At 48.5% G+C, this 22,693-nt stretch overlaps 1 protein-coding gene across 3 annotated transcripts in view; it reads left to right on the forward strand.

Moving 5' to 3' along the window:
- LOC126520673 (solute carrier family 35 member G1-like) overlaps positions 1-22,693 on the forward strand; it is a 68,143-nt gene that overhangs the window by 25,518 nt on the left and 19,932 nt on the right. The window contains exon 1 of one of the 3 annotated variants that reach the window (XM_055063835.2): positions 6,769-7,101. The exons of the other annotated variants lie outside the window; for them this stretch is intronic. The gene's annotated coding sequence lies outside the window, so the exon portion shown is untranslated. Of the gene's footprint in view, positions 1-6,768; positions 7,102-22,693 lie in introns of those variants that run through there. 3 annotated transcript variants of the gene reach the window in all.

A 22,693-nucleotide genomic window follows, 5' to 3' on the forward strand; every position in this document is an offset into this window, starting at 1 on the left:
GAAATGACGAAACGCTATAACTGTCTTTTGAGTCACCGCAACGGCACTGCACCAGGTAAGGGGAGGTATAGTGTATGAAACTCTGAGGTTTGCGGCAAGAGTGGAGGCGGGAGAAGTACAGCCAGGCGCCGTGGATCCGTGGAACACGCGCGAGGCGGCAAGGAGCGCCCGCCGCCGGCACCGCGACAGCGGGAGAGGGGACGGCGAAGGCTGAGAGGACGCTAGCGACGAGAGTCACCGCAACGACGCTGCGCTTAGGAAGGGGGTGAGAGGATAGGCGAGAACATGTGATCCGGCTTTGGAGCACTAGGGACATAGAGTTTCCTACAATATACTAGAGGGAACTCTGGCACTGCAGTCGTTGTCCTACCATGGGAATGATGGGACGTACTTGGATATGTCTGGTCTTCGTGCTTGTGGATTCGGATGTTATTGTGGCTTTGTATATTACGCTATACAAATCTTATTGTAAACTTCAAAGCAACCTACACTCTTCGAAGTGCAGGAGGCGCCGCGAACACGCACAATACCTACTAATTGCAACGACTGAGCTTGTCTAGGTGGCCCAATCGAAACGCGCCAAGCGTCTCAAGGCGTCTCATGCCCGCGATAATTTCATAAGGACATTTCACATCGCTTGTCGATACATGCGTCCGTGGCTTAATAGTTTCAATATCCGGCATCTGTGTTAGAGTTCCTGTGTTCAAATCCTGTAGTTAGACAATTTTCATAATGTTTATTTAATTACTCATTAAACAGTTCATTGTTGAAAATGACGAGTTTACAAAGACACAAAGCCGTTTGAAGCCAGAAGGACGAAATTTAGGCAAATCCATGTACTTCCCTTAATTCCCATGCTGGTACACTGCTCAGGACAACATTCATTTGGGCTAGATGGTTCATACTTCACAAGTGGGGAGGCGCTTGTCCTGTGTCGTTCTCCCCACTTGTGATCGTCTTCGTTGGCGCTGTTGCTTCGTAATTCATGGTACACTGCAGCTCCCGTAAACACTAGCGCGAGAGTACTCTCTAGTAATTATTGTATGAATCTCTATGACTAGGGGAGAGCAAGACTCGCGCCGCGCGCGAGAGATGGCAGCAGGAGCGCGCAGCTAGAGCAGCGCGGATGACGACCTTGGTTACGACGAGGCACGACGGCGAGGCCGACGGCGACGCGAAACGCGGGAACGGGCGTCAAAGAACTGCGCTCTAAAAGTAAGAATTACCAACAAGCTCCACCGAAAAAGAGCGCTCTGCCCCCTCCCCTCCTCTCTGACAGAGAGCGGAGCCAGCCGGAGTCCACTCACAGTTTAGTGACCCTGCTCTTCTGATGTAAATGTTTGGCTAATCAGAAAAATGAAGATCGTTGTTTCAAGCTAAAATATTAACTTGGCTCAGTGATACCGAGATCAACCATAAAATTCGCCCTAGACATTCAATTTCCTTATTGAAATCAGTGCGATGTGTGCGAGAAAAAATATAATTCCTGTTTAAAACGCGCAATATCGCCTGACGTCAGAGAAATAAGCGAATCTAATTGGTCATGTATCATTTGTATATAATTGTGGGTGGACCTCAGCGGCGCTTGCGGCTCTCTTTCAGAGGTGAAGGCCAAGTGTACTGCGTCTTTATGGGTGCAGCTTGTTTGCGATTCTGAGGTTATAGGCGACTACAGTCCGGTTGTTTTCAAGAAGCGTACTGGCGCTTTGCGGCGCCTTGTGCATACTACACCCGGCGACAAGGCTCTGCGGCAGCAGAGCAAAAACTACGGGCACGCAGTAGCACTTGCCGAGCTTCTGCATTTGTGTTAACACGACAAGTAGCGCCGACGTTTTGCTGGCGGTTCAACCAGATTTCAAACCAGACTTAGGCAGCAGAAATACATAAGTAGGAACTGCAATTAACGGAAAGCCTTTTCCTGAGCACATTTTATTTTTTTAGGAAGTAAATAATGAACAAAAAATGAAGAATAATTGGTGCGATTTGTGTTACGCTACTTAGCTCCAGTTATATGCATTCGCGAACTACATGCAGATGCGCTGTAACAAAACATGTGTCCTTCGGCTTCGTAGCTGCGGCTGCGCTGCCACAGGAGATTGTCGCCGGGTACAGAGGTGTGCGACAAGGGTACCAGGATCTTAGCTTCCGAGAACAGTCTGTCGTCTAAACAGCTAAATGCAGAACAACCCGTTGAGAGTTGTAGCTTGGGCAATGGCACAGAATGTGTTAAATATATATGGTCCCATCTCATTCTCAAGAGTCGCATACGGCGTTGTTGACTATTCCGATGAGGAATGAATAAACGTTCGTGAACGCGACAGGCAGAGTCCAGTGAATATAATCGAGAGCTGTTAAAATTCTAGCGTCAGAATGAAATGTAACGTGCAAGTGAGTAAAGCTGCCACGCTACATCGGTTCTTGACAATGGTATTGGTATGCACTGCTCTTGCTGGTGAGCCGAGCATGTCTTGTCATCTGCCTTGTCGTTGCCGGCAATGCCGCAGTAACTAGACAGCCAGTGAAATATAATATTGACGCGGTGAACTCGTTTATCTTTTACGGGTGAGCGCTTTTACCGTCTAAGAAATGTTATCGCTCAGCGCAGGACGCGCCTGCATGTATCGGAAGTTTCTGGAATGTTATCGACGCTTCTGTCCGCTGTCTGTTGTCGCCGAACCTTGCGTAATCTGATTGCATGTATGCGCGACGCGAATGGTGTAGAACTTTGTGGAAGGCACGCGGGTCCCAGCGATTACTCTGGAACATTCGACGACTGATGTATAAAAGCCGACGCGCTTGACCCGCTGATCAGATTTTCGACGATCGCCGAGTGTGTTCGCCGCTATCGTTGCTCTTTGAGTGTAGCCTGCTTTTGAGGGCACAAGTTCGCTCAAGAAACGCTAGTTTCTATAATCACAGTTTTGCTGCCTTCTTCGCCGTCACTACTACGTGACAATATCATGGCCGTTCTCGAAAGCTTGACGGTGCATACGTTGAATTTCATAAAAAATCTGCTCATGATTGTCATTTACGTATACAGTGACCAAAGTGACTAATCGTGATATAGCCCCAGTTAGGGCACTGGTCGTTTGACACTACGTATCACCTCTCGAGATGTTACGCTTAGGTACCAAGTGCTACATTCTTGCCCAGTCAAACTCGTGCATAATTTCCGGGACTCGATTTCTTCCTCGTTGGCGTTATCTGTTATTTGCTCATTTCATTTAATCTTATTCCCCCAAATGTATTGCGGTGAAAGGAAACTTAATTTTTATTGGCAACTGCTCTTCAGATTTTTCACCCTTCTCAAGTTCCTCGAAAGTACCCTTCAGGTCGCTTTCCATTCGGGCCTCTGCTTTGGGCGCACTGCTTCGGGCGCTATAGGGGACTTAAGTGTGCAACGCCAATACAGCAGTAAGCTCTTCTCTGGGTACCAACAGCAGTTTGTGATCTGTAATCGCCTCTGTATTGCTCTTGTGAACGATAACAGTTCGGGAAGGCCAAGGACACCACTGTCGTTGGGGAGTTCGAGGCATCCAATTTGCAATTTCGCTGGTTTCCCTTCCCGTCCAACATCACCTGCTATCGTTGCAACCATTCTGGTGATTCGGCGTGGCGCGGAATCAACACGCTCGACGTTAAAGGCGTACGCGCACGGTTGTGTCTGCACGTACGTCGCTCTTGCCGCGATGGGCAGTTTACATCGGGAACTTTCGTTGTTACCTCCCTAGCTTTTTGCTACCGCTCGGTCCTGAGTCATGTTCGAGACCGCTCCTGCTTCAAGGAGCAACCCTAGCACTTTGACAGCGTCCGCGAACTGGACATTTTCTGGTATTTCTCCGTTGAACTAAACTTCATCATAACCAGAAGGGGGCCCACAAGCTAAATCCACAAGACGTTTTTGTCGACTAGGGCCCCTCCTGTAGCCTGTGACAAACCAACAATGACAAACAAGCTACCCCACTAAAACGCAGTGCACTTGCCCTTGACGTTTCAAAAAGAACCTAGCTCTCTGGAATACGCTCACAGTTTAATGACCTTGCTCTGCTGATGTAAATGTTAGGTTGACTAGAAAATAAAAGCTAGTTGTCTCACGCTAAAGTGTTACCTTCGGAGGAGCATGCAGTGATACAATGATGCCAGGATTGTCGAGAAACTTTGCCCGGGCGTTCAGGTTTCATGCTGTAACCAGTGCAACCACGCCCAATCTTTACAGGAAGAACGGTCGTTTAAAACACACGAAATCGCTTGACGTCAAGTAAATAACCGAGTGTATTGTGTTTGAGCTGGACAATCTACATATAACGTTTTATTTCTTAGGTTGTCACCGGCTATAGTGTACTGACACGCGACGTGAGAAACAACCTTACAGATTGCCAGCAAAAAAATAAACCGCGTAAATAAAGTCGTCGATTCGAGTGACGTATAGATTAGGTAAGTTTCAATGCGAAAGCATTAAATGTCCCATTATACGAGAATGTCTTTCGGCGTGACCGAAAGATGGTACTTGAAAATGACCGCCGGCGCAATGAGTAAAAACACGTCAAGAAATGTTCGACGTGACATCACATTTCTCAGGGGGGGGGGGGGGGGGGGGTTCCTTTAAGCAACGTAAATTAATAGCGTCGAAAAGAATTTGGTGCGTTTCGGTCTGCGTGGGAATTCGACCCGGACCTTTATGGTACGAGGTGAGCACGCTTCCCAAACGCCACGGTGGCTCCACGGTTCTGGCTGGTTAACGGTGCTGCGCCTAGTGCGTGCGTCATTGCACACGTCACGTCGCAGCCACCTGGCTGACTAAATGTGTGGTCAAGTGCGTGTGGTCGTTGGGCACGTGAGGGTGCAGCCAATGGGGAGGGCGTGGCGCCAAGTCATGAGTGTGTAAAGCATTAGCGTCCATTTGAACTCCCCTGAGCGGTCCTTCGAGTTATGCACTCCTCGCGGGCAAGCGAGTGCGGTGAGACGCTTGGAGCGTTTCGATTTGGCCTTAGCGAGGCGCAGTTAGAACGCAGGCGAGAGCTGGCACGGACAAAGAAAAACGCGCGGAAAAAGAAAGGACATTTTGCCACAGAGACTACAATGCTTTCGCATTTCCAAACGTAAGCAGTCTTAAGTGACTCTACCGAGTTTCTTCAAAACCATCGATATATACGTTTCAAGGCAAATTCAGGTTTCCGACGCAGGTTGAGTTGTTGGCCGTACCTTGATTCACATTCACTACCACCCACGTCGCTGCACGCCGGCGTTCGCCGGTGGTTTCCGCCTTCACAGCACGTACATACCGTATATACGTATAAAGCGGTGATTTGGACGAGTTGGTCATGCATCGCGAATTTTTTTTTTTTTTTTGCACTGGAAGAGGCGGAGAAAGAAAATGGGGTACAACAGGAGACACGAAGCGTTCCGTGTGTCCTATGTGTCCTGTCCTGTGTCCTCGTCTTCTAGCGCTAAAACCGTTTCTTCTTAACAGCTTCGCCGTAAAACAGCTGTGTGCTCCGTTCTTGATTAGAAGTTACGTACGTGTTTATACCGGCAGGATAAAAGCACTAAGTATGACAGGTAAACTGTACTTTCGAGAGCAGTTCGTTATCGTATTTGACGGGCTTGTGTGGCGGTACGCACGACGGCTTTACATGAATGCTAAGCGACAGTGCCACAAGCAGAAAAAGAAATAATGCAACTATTAAAAAATAATCCACAATGGTTGTTGTTGTTGTTGTTGTTGTTGTTGTTGTTGTTTATTTCGAGCACTCCATGCAGTGACTCAGGGGTTGTGGTGTTCCGTTGTGGGTACAACTTGTCGCGGCTTCGATAACCGGCCTTGCAGCCACATTCGGATTCGAGACGAAATGCGAAATGCCCTGCCTTCTTAGGCGTACACGTTAGAGAAGCCCAAGTGACAGAAATTCAATCAATCAATCAATCAATCAATCAATCAATCAATCAATCAATCAATCAATCAACCTACCAACCAATCCTGTTTCATTTTTGCAATAAAATTGCCGCGAGTCCTGAGCCTTCTGCTGTGGCATCGCTCATGCAGCATGTGTTACTTTGCAACGTAAAAACACAAAGGCCCAACAAGTATCAGACATTTTCAACGCCACAGACCTAAATCTTCTCAGAGCTTCAGAAGAATTTATCAATGTGGCTTTTATACAAAAAAAGAAACACGGTGTTATGTTGTAGTGTCGACCAAGTATATATATATATATATATATATATATATATATATATATATATTCAAGAGAGAAGATGTATCTGATGTTTATTCGATTCCTGCAAATGTGAGTACTTCCCTTTGGTGTATGAGTACACAAGGAGAGGGAGGGCTCGTCAGAATGTGCATATCGTATGTTCTGCCCCCCCCCCCCCCCCACGCACACACACGCACACTTGTTTTTTTCTTTTTACGACGATCGCTCTTCATGAACGTTGTAACGACGGCACGAGAACGTGGCGAGCAAGGGCAAACGGTCTCGCATCCATCAAAAGTTCGTGTCCCGATCGTGGCTCCGAGGCGAGACGCGTAAAAGACGGAACCCGCGCAGATCACGCGTCCCTCCTCTCGCCCACACACGTGCTAAAACCAAAGGATCGGTTAATGGGCGCAGCTCGACGGGAATTTATCGACGCAAAGAAAAACACTAATACCAGACAAGCCGGCAGCTGTGGGAATCCCAGATAGGAGGTCGTAAAAGCACTCTCCATATCCGGGACCGACACATTTACTCCCTCGCTCTACTTTCTTTCTTGCGTTTCCCTCGTAGTTACTTTTTTTCTTCTTCTTCTTCGCGTTTTGTTGTGGAGTGCCCAATACGAGCAGCTGCATCAACGTGCTTATACAGGAAGGCTAGCGTATACAGAAAGCGCAGTATGCATATACAACTAGTCCAGGCTGCCCGCTTGCGATTGTAAGGCCACCTGTTCAGCGAAAGATCAAGCTTGTAAAAAACCATATTATTCTTTTATTTTTTTAATATGTACAACGGGATTGTTCGGTGGAAGTATTTCGCTTCCTCCGCTCTCTACAGATTGCATAAAAAAGACTATAGAGAAAGAAATATATATATGACCACCTGCGTAAGTCCTTACAGGGAGGTGAGAGCACTAAACTTTGCCTATTCTACGTCATCAAGTTAGGCATAGTATTTAATACTCCTCTTCTAAAAGTGTATCTGGTGCACTCTGTAAAATGTCGGCATCGAGATGCTTCATCGTCCGACATCACTGGCATTGCGAACATGGGGCGCTGTTTATTAATATTCTTTTAACCCCTGAACAGACAATGCAAAGAATGCTGAACAGACAATAGAAAGAATGTAAGTACGTCATCGCTATCTTTACCGTCAGTTTTTGCTGTATCTCTTTGTGCCTGATTTTGCAACATCGCGATCAGGCTGGCACCGCTGCTGCCTGACTAGCCTTATCTCTATCTACCCACTGACGCGCGAGTCCATGCTCGAACACTCTGCAATCTCCTGATAGTCCCTGCAGCGTTGTCGAAAACTGCAGCAGCACTGGGACAACCGCACGTGTCAGTCCGCGTGAAAGTGTCAAATTAAATAAATTATGGAATTTTAAGTGCCGACAAGACGATCTCGTTATGGAGGCGCGCTGGCTTTATGGTCGCTATATGATAGACGGCCACGAGCCCTGTGACGACACTGGAAATGTTCTTAGCGAACGCTAGGTCTATGCACGACTGATGGCGCGTCGTGGAGACGTTGGTCTTGGCGTAACACTGAAGGCCGAACCTTTCCAAGAGAAACGCCAAGAATCACTTTTGCGTAGGGACGAGACGCATCGACATTAGAGTCGCCCACAATGACGATGGGATTGCGGTCCACCGGGAGGGTCCACCCTAATTTGTCGATGTCTTCAGGGTTCCTCTTTGAGGTTCCGGAATGAACGTGTACGGTGGCGACAACGATTCCGTCCCCGGTCTGTACGCCGCACGCGTGGGCACCATTGCACGGCGAGGCTCTCGCTCATCGTCGGTAAGGCACAGGGCGCAACGGTCGCGCTGCCGTTCTTTGCGTAGAACGCGAATGTCGCAGATCGCACGTGACAAGGGCCGCCCGAGGGTGCGTTACAGGTCCCCGAGCCCACAGGGGGATGTGCCATTGAGCTGAGACCTTCTCTGAACATCATGATCGGCCCACATGAAGATAGTGTTTGCCTACCCACGCAAACCGCCAGAACCTAGCGTACAACAGCTACCGTGTAAAAGAAAAAAAAAACATTCGGAACTTTTGTTTTTGCGTTCTACCACACAGCTTTACCCATGCCTTCAGTTTACTCATAACTAGCAGACACAGCGCGCACTAAATTACACGGACAGAAAATAGACAAACACGAGCGCTGACTCACGACGAAAAGTTTATTGCGTCTAAACACGTATATATAGGAAAAGTCACACATGCGTACACCCGCGCACCAACATTCCCCTAATCAAAAGCAAAGCAAGAAATGCAGCGATAAAGCAAGAAGCCCGGTAATTTTAACGATTAGATGTGTCTAAAAAAGCTTTTCCTTCGTTGTTTAGTGGGAGTGATGCCTGGCTTGCGCACTTGTCACCCCATTTACTGATTAGGTAGGCCTCTGATTAGGTACCGCTCGTGTTTGTCTATTCTTCGTCGATGTTTTTTAGTGCGCGCTGTGTGTAATAGTTATGAAGATGTACCGACCGACTCGCCCAGCTAGCTACCGTACTTCAGCTTACTCACGCTGTGTTCACCACATACTGTGTTCACCATGCTTTGTTTGCCAAAATTACAGAGAAGTTGTTCGCCTCTCGTTGGTCGTCATTTTTCGTGCCCCCACGTCCGTGGGCAAAATTGTGGGTCGATGCCGGAGGTAGTGCAATACCGGGCCGACACGCGGTGTAGGTGAAGCAGGCTTCAAGCACTCGGCAAAGTGAAGCGCAAAGTGCAAACATTATTTGTAATCACACGTACAACGTACATACGTTTGAAAAACGGCATACGTTTGAAAAAGAACAAGCACAAAACAAGCATCTGAACCTCAAGATAAGGCGCTGCCGATAACAAGGCGAAGCACGTAGCGCTCCCCGCATACGTTTCCCGGTAAAGATTACTGCTGCGCAAGCTGTCGCGGCGACGGCAGCTTACGGCGTGGATAGTGACGCCACTAGCCTTTAGTATATAAATGAAGCAGCCTAGTAACTGATTTCATTGTTGTTGCAGCAGCGCTATGGGTAGGCAACGCTTAGTTGGGACTCCCGAGGAGCAGCTTGAATACCAGGAGCGGCTAAGGGAAAAAGAAACGGCAATACGACCAGCGGTGCCGTGATGTCAAAATTGCCATTACTGCCATCTGAAGCAAAAATTTGCTGTAGTTGAAGGAGGTTAAACCAACTTTGTCGAGCGATAGGACGCTTGTGCTTGCTTTGGGAAGGGACACAGACGCAGACGCTGCTCGGCGCCGTCAGCAACTACCGCATCTACAATTGCACGACAACACACAGCCGCTGCTCGGCGCCGCAGCAGCAGCGAGCGAATTGACCTTCATGCTGCGTCTCGCTTCAACGCGAACGAAGCGTCGAAAGCACAGCGCATACGGAGCTACCACTTTGTCCACATCGCAGATCGCTTTCGAGATATGGGCGCCCACGCGACGTGCGCAGCAGCTTCCAATAGTGGCAGGCTAAATCCCAGTTTGACCTTGGCTGAGCTTGAAGGTCATATTTACGGAACTAGCGTTTTCTGGGTTTCTACCTGTAGTGATAGAGCTATTGCTCTAATAAAGCATTGCATACCCCTTTCAGCAGTTGTAGTGGTGGTTTTCAACAGCTTCGCTGGGCATCCACTTTCGCACGGCCGGGTCGGCGAGTCGATTTTTTTTTTTTTACTACCGATGGACGTACCTGCTCCTAATATGGATACAATAAAGGCGAAGCGTTAAAAGGCTTGTACAGAAGGTATAACAGCATTACAGCGAATGGTGTGCTTTTCAAGATATTGAGATAGAAGGAAGCTTAGTAATAAATAATTCTCGTAAATAACCAGAAACACTCTCGAGGTTATACAAAGTGGTATCTTCGCGGCGCTGCCTAAAGCTTCGGCTCGAACTACAGCACTACGGGCGCTGTTGTCTCGTTTATGTGGATTTAATGTAACTTGAGCATTTAAGTGAAGGAAATTGTGCGGCAGGCTACACTTTTACGTTTCTGAAACGTTCGCCTTCCGCGAAACTATCGCTTTGGCCACGCCTCTGTCAACAACGCGCTCGGATTGGCTGTCTTAGCAAAACCGGAAAATAAACAGCGCCATCTAGTAGTTCCAGCCTACGTCATTTTAACGTCATGGTGTCGACGGGTGCTCTCGACATGTATTGAATAGACAAACACGCCTATTGGCGGTGGGTTGGTGGTAGAGTGTAGTAGACATGAGAGGTGGTAGTTTACAGTAGTCGTTTTGGTGGCATCGTGCACGCGTTGTTTCGCGGCGATTACTCATGCACACACACACAAAAGAAGGAAAACGGGAGGCAACAATAACTGTTTCACTTGTGAGCCAAGCTTTGAGACCGCACAAGCGGAGACAAGTGATGTGTTGCAGGAATATACAGTGAAAGCATACCCCGCCGCGGTGGCTTAGTTGCTATGGTGTCGCACTGCTGAACACGAGGTCGCGGAACCATATCCCGGCCGCGGCGGCCGCATTTCGATGAGGACGAAACGCATAAACGCCCGTGTCCCGCGCATTGGGGGCACGTTAAGGATCCCCCTGGTGGAAAAAATTAGTTCGAAGTTCCCCACTACGGAGTTCCTCAATATCAAATCGTCGTTTTGGGACGTAAAACCCCAGAACCAAAACGTCGCTGGTCAACGAAATCCTTAACTATGTCAAATAGAGAGGCGGCAATATAGTGCCTCTATTAGCCAGTTTACGAGCGCGCTCTGGCGTGAGGCCTCATCTGGAATCTCTACAATGAATATAATTGACCAGGGGATGATTGTCGGAGTCACGGCGAACGTTGATAGTACGATGCAGTCGAATTAAAACCTTAAATGCCCTTTGCCTATTGCACTAATAGTCCCACAGCTGCGCGCGCCTGCGCTGGCCGTTTTTCGTTTCGTTTGAGCGTGACACGGCTCATAGCACGCGTTCTGTAACCTTCGAAAACGTGCGTGCGCCTGGTCGCGCTCGTACCCGCGTGACAGTAAATATATCTGGTCATACAAGAACGTCTACCCGTTCAGACTTCAGAGCCGTGTAATAATGCGATTAGCTTTCTTTGGGAACCTCACTCACTTTCAAGGAACTGTCTGTTTAAGCGTGTTGCCACCAACTAATGGTGTATTGCAATGGCAGATTCGGAGCACTTCTGGTAGTAGTTCTTCTGCTCCGTGTATAGATAGTTTGCACAGAAGCCATCGCGGCCGCCATCTTTAGGTACTAGCACGTCGAGAAGGAGTGTAATCAAGAAACGGGACAGTATATGACAGCACGATGGCCCCTCTTATGTCGAACTACAAAGCGTTAACGGCGATAAACGGGTGAAAAGAAGTCACCGTCAGTAAGCAAAACAATGTGCACGTGATAATACAGTGCATTGAAATCATCGTGGCCGCCATCTTTAGGTACTAGCGCAGTGAGAGGTGCGTCCGTGACGTCACATGAAAACTATCTATAGCAAGTCTATTCAATTGGGAGATGGAGAGTGTCTCCCGTATCTTTCATTGGCGGATTGGGAGCAGCTCCACCGATAGATCCACTCCGCGGAGCAGCGCTCTCTGCTCCGCAAAAATTGACGTAGTCAACCGGAAGTCGCTTGATGTCACGCCACCCACAGCCAACGTGCCGCTTTGGCGCGCGCGCGCCCGTGAATGCGAATCGCGGTTTCTCGGAAACAAAGAATGGTGCTTCGCATCGTCAACTCGCGCTTTTACTGCATGCGGGAGGCGTTTACTCATCTAGCTCAAATTCCCAATGGACCAGCGGGGACTGAAGCGACGAATAAGCTTCGGAAGCTAGTGTATTCAAGCAAGTGTTCGACAGCATGCTTAGCAGCCGGCGAAGAGACCGAAAGTTGCGCGTGTCAACGTCGACGACGTCGTTCTCCGGTGTCCGGATGAAGAGGTAACAAAGGCTCCTTTGCGGAAGTTCGCATTTTAACAGCCTTTACTTTTGCTGATGAGAAATGCACTTCCCATGGCATTTCAGGCTGTCTCGACGTGTTGCCACCGAACTGATCGCGGGCTCCGCTGCGTCCCTCCGACGTGCTCGACACACAATCACCCCGGACGCGAGAAGCAGACTTACATGCGGCTCTAATGGAAGTCACTTCCATTAGAGCGCCAGGAGGCTAAAAAGAAGCGCGAAACTTCTAAACACAAAGCGCGCGAGTTCAAGCCGAAAAGGCTGAAAACGACTAAGAACGCGAGGAAATGTTGGGCACTTACGGAAGGGGATGTGCTCTAGCGCCCCTGCCAATCGCTCTGGTGGTAGTGCCTGCGTTTAGATCGCAGAATTTCGTCTGAATGCATATTCGCGCACACGCGGACTTCGCGGCGTCGGCGCTAGATGGCGCAGCGCGTTCGGCGGGATGCGTGAGAGAGAAACCCGGTTGCGTACACGCCTCATACATCGTAATTGGTCTCTGCAGCGGTGAATCGCTGCATTGCGTCAGTGCTAACCGCATTAACGTCGGCATAAAGGTGAGATAGGTTGTGTCAGATTCTATCTATCTATCTATCTATCTATCTATCTATCGATATATATATATATATATATATATATATATATATATATATATATATATATATAGCCGCCTACGTCTTGGTGCTCTCATGGTCGTTTCGTTAACTTGGTATGCACCAAACTTGGCACAGTATGACAAAAGTGTCTGACGAACACATATTATAGGTCGCGACATGCGTGTCATGCACGTCATGAAACAACCGCCTTCGTCTTGGTGTGTACCAAAATCGGCATAGTATGACAAGAGTGTATGACAAACGCATATGATAGGTCACGACATGCGTGTCATGTAGGTCGCGGAACAGCCGCATACGCCTTGGTGCTCTCATGGTCGTTTCGTTAACATGGTAGGCTCACTGCTTCGCATAACATCGGTCCTCACAGGGTGTGGGATCTGTCGGCTTTTTATTCTTATCCACTCAAAGTGCTCCGTTTGTGCAGATAGGCGATAAGCGGCTAGAACAAAAAAAAACTGAAACGGGGGTTAGCGATACGAAAACGACACGACAAGCGCTAGGTCAGAGCTGCGATAATCGGAGTAGCGATAACAGAGGACGACCGTCCTTACTCGAAGCGATGCCGTTCACGTCGCTTTCGCTGCGGACTTTTGGCGCTTTCCACGAGCTTACACGTAATCTTTATTGTGCTAGCGAAGGAGACTACCAGCTTTGGTTAACAGTTTATTGTCCCTCTGCGTGTGTACTCGACATACTGTCGCGTCCGCATATTCATTGCCAACCGCTCCTATATTGGGACAGCAGTGCTGTACGGCTGAAATTATAACCCATAATGCCTCAAACGAAGTTCACTCCAGGAAACCAGAGAGCTTAACGACTTTCCTCTCTGGTCTCCATTAACATCGCACAGGTGACGTTCGGCGTACCATTATCTAAAACCATGCATACTTCCCTGGTACATTAGGTTTAATCGCAAGTACGTTTCACGCGAACCGCACTGCTGTTCGATAGCAAAGAAATTTAGCTACACGTTTTAAGCAGGTTGCATAGTAAACATTTTGCTGTCGTCGCTCTGTCCTCGTCGCTCCCGTCTTTATTTCATCTTCATCATTCCACCGTCGTTCGTCACTCGGCCATCGTAATTTCATCGTTGCCATTCAAATGTCGTCACTCTGGCGGCGCCTGTGTATGGCTCGGCTGAGCGCGGCCGCGCGGGCCGTATACCTTGAAAGCGACACGCAAACAGTACAGCGTCTAGGTGTGTCGATAGCTGATAGCTTTGTGCGCCCTGTATTCTGGCCGCTTAGTTCCCGTTGAAGCAAGAGGCAGCACGAAGGTCAATCAATCGCCGCAGCGGCCGGTATTCCTCACGTCCGCGTTTTGACAGCGAACGCCCGCGGTCATCGGCTGGGATGCGTTTATGTCGTGTGGTGTGTGTGTGTGTGTGTGTGTGTGTGTGTGTGTGTGTAAGTGTGTGTGTGTGTGCGTGTGTGCGTGCGTGTGTGTAAGCGAATGTTTACGAGTTTATGCGGCCGATGAATCTACTATCGTTGCTTCGTATAGCTGTCTAATAATTTGCTATCCCAATCGATGCTTCGCCTGTCGAGCGAAACTGCACCTGTGTTTTTCCCTTTGCATCATATACGTGATCCATAAATCACCGAGCTCACTGCGTTTGACGCCCATTCTTACGCCTGTGCCACGATGGCACCACTTTGTATAACCTCCACAATTTCGTTGTTACCTACGCAAAGTATTTTTTAAACTTAATTGAGTCTTAGTATTTCGCTAAAAAGTACATAATCGTTGGCATGCAGTTTTGCTCCGCGCATAAGCCTTTTATCACGCTTACTCTTTTCTCCGCATACGATAATAAGTGGTGGTATACCGCTATTAAAAAAATAGAATGAAACAATTGTCAGCCGGCCGCTACTGGCAACCACTGGCTCGCATTTACATTATTTATTTTTCAGTTAGGGCGCTGGCGGGCTCATTTTTATGGCAATAACTGTAGTTGGATCTTCAACACACTTCGCGGTTTGCATGTATGTAGTTTCTGCTTGGGCCAGTGATGTGACCTTGAGGGTAACCTTGACACGTGCCTATGAGCAAACAAGGTAAGACAGAGGCTTTACTCACGAATAAAAAGAATGCAATAGCGCGGCTAATCACGCATCTGGATCCCTAGCCAGTTATGCTAGTAACGAATCCATTAGATACAAATATCTTAAAGAATTCAATGCAAGCGAGACAGCTTGCATTGTACTTATCGCAAAAAAACACGTAATAAACAGTGTATACATGGAGAATATATATAAGGAATTGAACATTATCTCATTCACTCAGGCTCGTAATAAAACTGCAATTCTGAATCACAATATAGCATGCACTAACAAATATATATATATATATATATATATATATATATATATATATATATATATATATATATACATATATATATATATATATATATATATATATATATATATATATATATATACGTGTGTGTGTGTGTGTGTGTGTGTGTGTGTGTGTGTGTGTGTGTGTGTGTGTGTGTGTGTGTGTGTGTGTGTGTGTGTGTGTGTGTGTGTGTGTGATTTTTCCCATTGCATACCCGTTTCTTGCAGCATAGGAGTTCAACGCTGTAACCATTAGGCCGTGGACGCATGCCTGAGAAGGCGAAAAAAGAAAAAAAAAAGACACCCTTAAAAACATCCCTCGTGCAAGACAGAGTTCAGGAACGACTGGCGCGTTAGTTGCGTCGCATAGCACCAATTTACTTATCGAAACTGAACATTTCCATCGTGCAGTTGACAATGAAGACTGAAACTATAGGGGACGCGTTGATCGTCAGAACTCGCAGTGCGTCTCTCATCGTAGTGTGGCGCTCCGGCGCATTTCTTCGGCAAGGTCGAGCACGTCGCGTCTTGTGACAGGATTGTGAACAGGACCGCGTCTTGTGGTTCAACACGTTCGGATGCTGAATAAACGTTGCGCTTTCTCTGCAAGCTGCTCCGTGGTGGCTGAGGGACGCGTTCGTCACTGAAGTCTGCAGCGCGTCTGTTGCCGTACGATGCGTCCACTTTGCTTTGGCTGGCTCACGAAGACGGCGCGTCCTCTCGGATTCTCGCAGTACGTGGGACTCGCGCATTATTTTTCGTACTTGTATTTGGATCATGCTAGGCGCACTGATTGAGTGCACGCCCCCTGCCGGAAGTAGCTGGGTGCACGATCCGCTGTAAGGTGTTTTGATAAAGGCTACGTAGCTGGAGTTGCAGCTAAACTTTTTGAAAACACTGGGATTATGAGAACTGAAATCCGACGGTTTCCTGCGCATATGGGGAAAGTGGACGAGACTCGGGTAAACCTCAATGAGGTTGCTCATGACTTGCCACGAGGACTTGCTAACCGTGACAGTCACAACCGAGCCGTTCACCATCAAGCCAGGGAATCTAGAGATCATTTATTGACATACAATGACGTTACCAAACATTACTATTTAGGACGCAGACAATTCCCATTGCCACATTCAAAATTTAACAGGGTTCAGGCAGTCTCACTGCGCTTATTGCAAACGGGTACATATCCCACACCGTACACCATTAATAAAATATATCCAGAGAGGGAGATTAAGATGGACTGCAACGATTGTAATGGCATCATTGGAATCAGACATATGCTGGCGGGGTGTCCCGCGACTCTCCCCAACCTCGTTGAAGAATGGACACAGTGGGAGAAAAGGATTCAAAGCTCATTGTTCCAGGACCAACTAACAGCCGTCCAGAGGGCCCATGATGTCGCTGAAAGGCTTGGCCTGACAGTGCCAACGTGGGAGCGGCCCGCCTTGGCGGCTTAAGAAGTCGAGCCTCCGCACCTCATTACAATAAATGTTTTCACACACACGCACGTACGCACGCACAAACACACACACACACACACACGCACACACACACGCACACACACACGCACGCACACACACACACACACACACGCACGCACGCACGCACAGGTGCCGCGCGGCGAAGCTGCCACATGCCGTGCAAGGCTTGTCTTTTCAGCCGTACAGTCGTTTGCCAATCGAAACCTACACTCGCCGGGAATTACGAGTCTGGTTTAGACCTTCACAATTGGTGCACCCAATCCGCGAGCTTCAGTAATATTTTGTTCTAACCGAATTATCCCCAACTTGCTTTTAACCTAATCTAACCTACCCTAACCTTGCACCAACCGCATAGCATCATTACTTATATTTAGGCATCGCCCTCAGTCAACGCCTCCTATATCACGGGCATGTGCGCTCTGCTTATGCTTTACGACGTCGTGCTACTTGGATCACAATTTCTGTCGCCAAGCTCGGCGCGACGAAAGCGCGGTGACGTCGAAATCACCGCAGCTCGCTCGTCCCCATCGCATTCTACGGCAGTCGGACAAGGTAGCGTGACGTCCCGGATCGAAGTGCGCCGGCCCTGTGCTGATTAGGAGGCGCCGCCCGAGTGCGCGCGGTGTTCACTCTTTCCCTCTTTCTGTTCCTTTCTAAGTCCTCTGTAGGGTAGCAAACCGGACGGTCTCCCGGTTGACCGCCCCCCCCCCCCCCTACCTCAAAAAACTCAGTGCCCTTCCACTCTGTGAAGACGGATGACCAGCGAAGCTGTGTATTTGGGCCCCTTAATGGCGAACTACACCTCCGCCGCGGGTCGGCCCGGCATTGCACTATCTTCGGGATCCGTCCACGTATGGGGAAGTTTTTTTTTTTTTTTTTTGCTTACGACATCAAAATTTTCTTGGAGGGTAGAGGCACACAGCTGCTCTGTAAAAGGAGATATCGTCGTAACGAGACTTTACTGCATTTGCTAAATGTATGCCGGCCTTGTGGGTTGTTGAGGTCGGACGCTTCTCAGCGTGCGCGCTGCGTGAGCAAGGGTAAAAACAATTACGTGCCCCGTCAGCGAAGCGGAGGAAGTCGCAGCGCAGACCATCTCAACAATTCTGGCTGAGGCCGCTTAGCCCCGCCGCAGAGATCGCGCGTGCAATTCTACAATATTGCGTACTTTTTGTCGCCACGCCAACCCGTAATGTTGAGCCGGTCGTCTCAAAATGGTCGAAAACATCACGCCGCGCCAAGGAAACCCGAGTCGAGAGAACCGCGTGCTATTCCAGCCCGTGCCGGAGCTTCCTCAACTAGTGACACGGCCGCTGCGCCGGTCGTATTTCGGCCCACGCTTGACGTCAACTCGGCGGTTGCCCCCTTTTCCGAGAGCTCGTTTATCAGCTGCACGATAAGAAGCCCTCGTGATGATACGCGTATAGAGGCATGCGGCTAACCGCTCGCACGACCCGTGCGCTCAAGTGCTGACGCTCGGAATCGACGAGATATCAGCCGCTTCGACCGGAGCGCGAGATATCGTACGGTTCCGTCAGCGTAAATACGGCAAATGAAACACAAGGAGAAGCGGACTAAACGCCTCAAGGACCCAAAAAGAATGCGCGAAATGAAAGAAGACGTTGCGAAATAGTCATTGCACTCATATGACAAAGGAACGAACGCAGTCTGTCACTTCGACGCTTGTGTGTTCGGGCTTTAGTGGTCACAATGCAGTCTCTACTAACAACGTCCAGTCGTCCGCTCATTTCACGGTACACTGCAAAAAAAAGAGGGGAACGTGATGCTCGTTTAGTGATTTTGTAATAAGCGCGATTGATTGATTGATTGATTGATTGATTGATTGATTGATTGATTGATTGATTGATTGATTGATTGATTGATTGATTGATTGATTGATTGATTGATTTTTCCAAAGCGAGGCAGAGGCAACGAGAGACGCTGCAGTGGACGGCCAGCTTCGAATCAATTTTAACAACCTTGGTTTCCACCTCTCGCAGGCCTTGAGGCCATCCCTTCAATAAAGACGTTTTTACTGTTACTCTTTAACGTGCAACAGGTGTGCGCCTGGAGTGTCCATATATTTGCTATCGCCATAATAATAAATCTTCTGGGGAAAGATGAAGAGGAGGGCGTTGTTGACTGCAGGCGGATCTGCAGCCTCGCAATGTAGCTATTCTGAAATTTAGTTTTAGAGCGCAGCTCTTTGGCGTCCGTTCCTGGGTTTCGCGTCGTCGTCGGCGTTGTCGTCGGCCTCGTAACCAGCTCCGCCCCCCTTTCATCCCCCCAGCGCTAGCAGCGACCGACTGATACCGCTGGATGCCGCTGACGCCGCTAGAGAGTCAAGATAACGTGACTGCATAGAACACCGTCGCCGCCATGCAGAAAGAGGAGGAAAGGGTGTCCCCCCCCCTGTTCTTGTGTGGCGGATAGGGTGCTCTTCAGTTGCCGACGCGCCGGTTATTTCACGTAGGCCCCGGCACGTCGACGAATACGTGACCACCTTCCCACGGCTAGACCTGGTTCTTAGCGCTGCGGAAGCGAGGGTATCATATTGTTTGTGTCGGCATCGGCGGCGTTGTCCCTGAAACAAACTCCGCAGCTGGGGTTGACTCACTATCGGCGTCAGCGGCATCAGTCAGTCGCTGCTATCTCTTCCCTCCTCCCTTTATCGTGTTGTCCGCTTGCTGCGCGCGCTTCTGCCCCCATCGTTTGCCGCTGGGTGTACACGCCGCCCCCCTCCCCCCTCTTCCTGCGAGTCTCCGGTTGTCAAAGCGCCGGCTCGAACTTAATTCCTTTCTTCGCTCCTCCTCCAATGCAACCCCTGTGCGGTGGCAATCAGAGAGCCAGATCGGTGGGACGTCGTGCACTTCCTGCAACTCGCATTAACCGTCCATCGATCCACACCGATGTTAGTAGTGGGGGACTTTAATGTTGACATAAAGACAAACAGCAATTTCCTAACACTTATGCGGGAGAACATCCCGTTCCTCTCGCTCGTAACGCGTCCCACGGCTGTGACAACCTCGCGAGGCACTTGTATAGATCTCGTCTTTGAGAATCAAGCATTGGTGTACCAAGTCGAACATATATCAGTCTATTTCTCCGACCACAAAGCTTCCTTCATGACTGTCAAGAACTGTTAGTGGAGTCTTTGTTAAAGGAATACGTGTGAAAAATAAACAAAAAAATTCTGTGATAGCGCATACATGTGTTGCTCGATTTCTTTGCCTCAATCTATCGAAAAGGTGAAACAGCTTATTTGCTGCGCTCAAATTTCGCATTAGGAAGTAACGTAATCGTCGGTAATTTTTTCATTGTATCTTGAGATTTGACGTTAAATCTTGAAAACGTGCCATCTGATCGACTGGCTGTCACGACACAGGCAGTCGGCTATGCGTGCGCTCGGATTGTTTGGGCGTGTCACAGGCTTTGACGCTAAATCTTGAAGCCTGCCGTCTGACTGTCACGACATAGTCAGTCCGCTGTGCGTATATTTACATTGCACAGACGCGCGGGTAACAGTTTAATCTCACTTTTGTGAGGCCAACAGTTCGAGGTTGTTTCTTATTTCCTTTATTTTTTTCTGTCGTCCTTGTGTGAGCATTCTACATGCTTCGATCTAGTAAAAAGGTTGACGTTCTGCCGCTGTATGGCGCAGCGCCTTAGTGTCCGTAATACGGTGGCTAACGTAAAAATATTTCGCGCCCCCTGACGCGTCGAAAGCTTTCACTATGTCTGGCTGCAAGGACAGCTATAGGGACGGTAGTTGGGAGAGCAGATATGTTCGTTCATTCGCATCGTTCTTGGAAGGCCTGGCTGCAAAGCTGATCGAATAGACTCTTTTTTTTTTCATGTCCGGGGTATTGCCTCTCTTTCGTTTTTTTTTTTTTTTTTTTTTACTTCTTTCAGTCTGCGTACAACCTTGCCTTCGTCCAACTCGCGATCAACAGCCCATAATTTCTGGTCCAACGCAAATCTCGCTTTTCCGCAATCCGCGAAGGCTTGCAAGCGAATTTCAACAGTGAGTGTATGTATAACAAAGCCAAACCCTGCCCACTATTTTAGACACGAGGTCACGCACTTCTTTCGCAATTTGGGAGCTTCCTCTTACCTCGGGGTTCGAAGCTTTAAGCTTGAAAAATGGTCGCTCTCAAGTCTTTATAAAGTTTTGCCACAGGTTCCACGATGCTGGTTCTTGCCGCTTTGCTCCTTGTTAGTAACGTCGCCTTAAGCGAATGGAGGTCAGCGCTGTTAAATGAGCAAGGTCACTTAACTCGTTAGCTTCGAGCGTAAATTTGGAACGACTTTTCGCTGTTTATATGACGAGGTTTGCACCCTGCATTGGCACACGACAAATCTGCCAATGATCACGGCCGTGTTGAGATAACGTCATACGTCTTAATGTTACAGATCATTGCTAAACGCCATTTGTGGCACCACTTTATGAGTAATGGTTATTTCGAACCTGGGACGCTCCCTTTCTTTCCGCAAAAATAAAAATGATTGAAGCGCTAGAAACCTAACGCAAAGCCTACAGTAGCGCTTCTGATACGCTAGAGGCGGTCTTCCCCTGTTGTGGATAGTTCAGCAAACCATTTACTAGCCAAATAATTGCAATACTAATTAATTTACTGAATTATCATTCCATTGTTTCTCGCACAAATGTGTGCTTTCCGCGGCCAGAAATTAATGTGAAGAAGTTTATTTAATTCCCACTCATTTTAAATGCCCTTTGAGCTTTGTAGGGGGCAATGATGACAGAAACGTGGCATATAACACCACATTCATTGGAAAAAGAGTGCGAGCTTTGTGTCCAGCCCCAATAGGAGCTCTTGGAACTCCACCGTAGCTCCAACAGAAAACTGCTTTGTACAACACATATATATAAATAAATAAATAAATAAATAAATAAATAAATAAATAAATAAAGCAGGAGCTGGTCACAACACTTTCTAAAAGACCCGCCGCGGTTGCTTGGTGGCTGTCGTAATGGGCTGCTAAGCACGAGGTCGCGGCATCGAATCCCGGCCACACGGCCGCCGCATTTCGATGGGGGCGAAATGCGAAAATTCCCGTGTACTTGTATTTAGGCGCACGTTAAAGAACTCAAGGTGGTCCAAATTATTCCGGAGCACCCCCCTACGGCGTGCCTCATAATCAGATCGTGCTTTTGGCTCCGTAAAACCCCATATTTTAAACAAGAAAGGTACTTTTTAACGGTAAACCGACCAGCTAGCTGCTGGAATAGCTATTCTAACGTGGCACAGATTCGACAGCTCTTCACCTCGAACTCACTGCATGGGCGCCCGCCGCCCTGACGCCACGCGCAAGAGGAATCGAAAGCTGAGAGTCCCGGCTTACGCACCTTCATTTTTTTTTTAGAGGTTTCTTTTTTTTTTTTTTTTTCTTGTGCCGCATGTTCCACAGCTTGGCACTCCATACCTGTACAACGCAGCCGGCAGAGCCGCTGTCGTGGCATGATTTAATGGGGTTCGGGCTCGAACGACGCGTCTGTGTATATGCGTTCCCCTTCCTGCAAAGCTGTGCTGGGCGGAGGAATCGAGCTTGCATCGAGGTAGGGGGCTTTCATCGTTTTATCTGCCTGCGCGTTTCTGTCTGTGCACTAATTTCGTTGCACGCGCTCCCTGACGAAGGTCCTATGCAGTGCAGCGCCGTCGTGAAAACAAATTATTTCGCATTTTCGGATTGACTCGATCGATCCACTTGAGTCTAGTCGCGTGAACAGCATGCAGAGCTCGCCGCTTGGCTGCTGTCTCGTTCTTTTTTGTTTTTCTTTATTTACTTTCATGTTGGCTGTCTAAGAACGTTTGCGTAAGAAGCTTTATTGACAGAACGTTTCTTTCGTGTCGCCTTTCGGTATCATCCTATGACCCTTGAGAAAGTTGTTTGCGGAGAAGCCGGCGATACAAAGGTTGGCAACATTCCCGATTTCGTTCGAGCGTATGAGTCAATGTTTACCGCCCCGCTGTTTCCGTTAAACGTGACGAAGGCAGAGAGCCACCCACTGGAATGAGTGCCTAGATCCACCAACATCGCAGCCAGCGGTGTCATTCTGTGCTACCACGACTCCAGAGTCGGTATTAATCCCTGTGAAAACAACA

Source organism: Dermacentor andersoni, chromosome 3, assembly GCF_023375885.2.
Source record: "Dermacentor andersoni chromosome 3, qqDerAnde1_hic_scaffold, whole genome shotgun sequence".
Taxonomy (NCBI): domain Eukaryota; kingdom Metazoa; phylum Arthropoda; class Arachnida; order Ixodida; family Ixodidae; genus Dermacentor; species Dermacentor andersoni.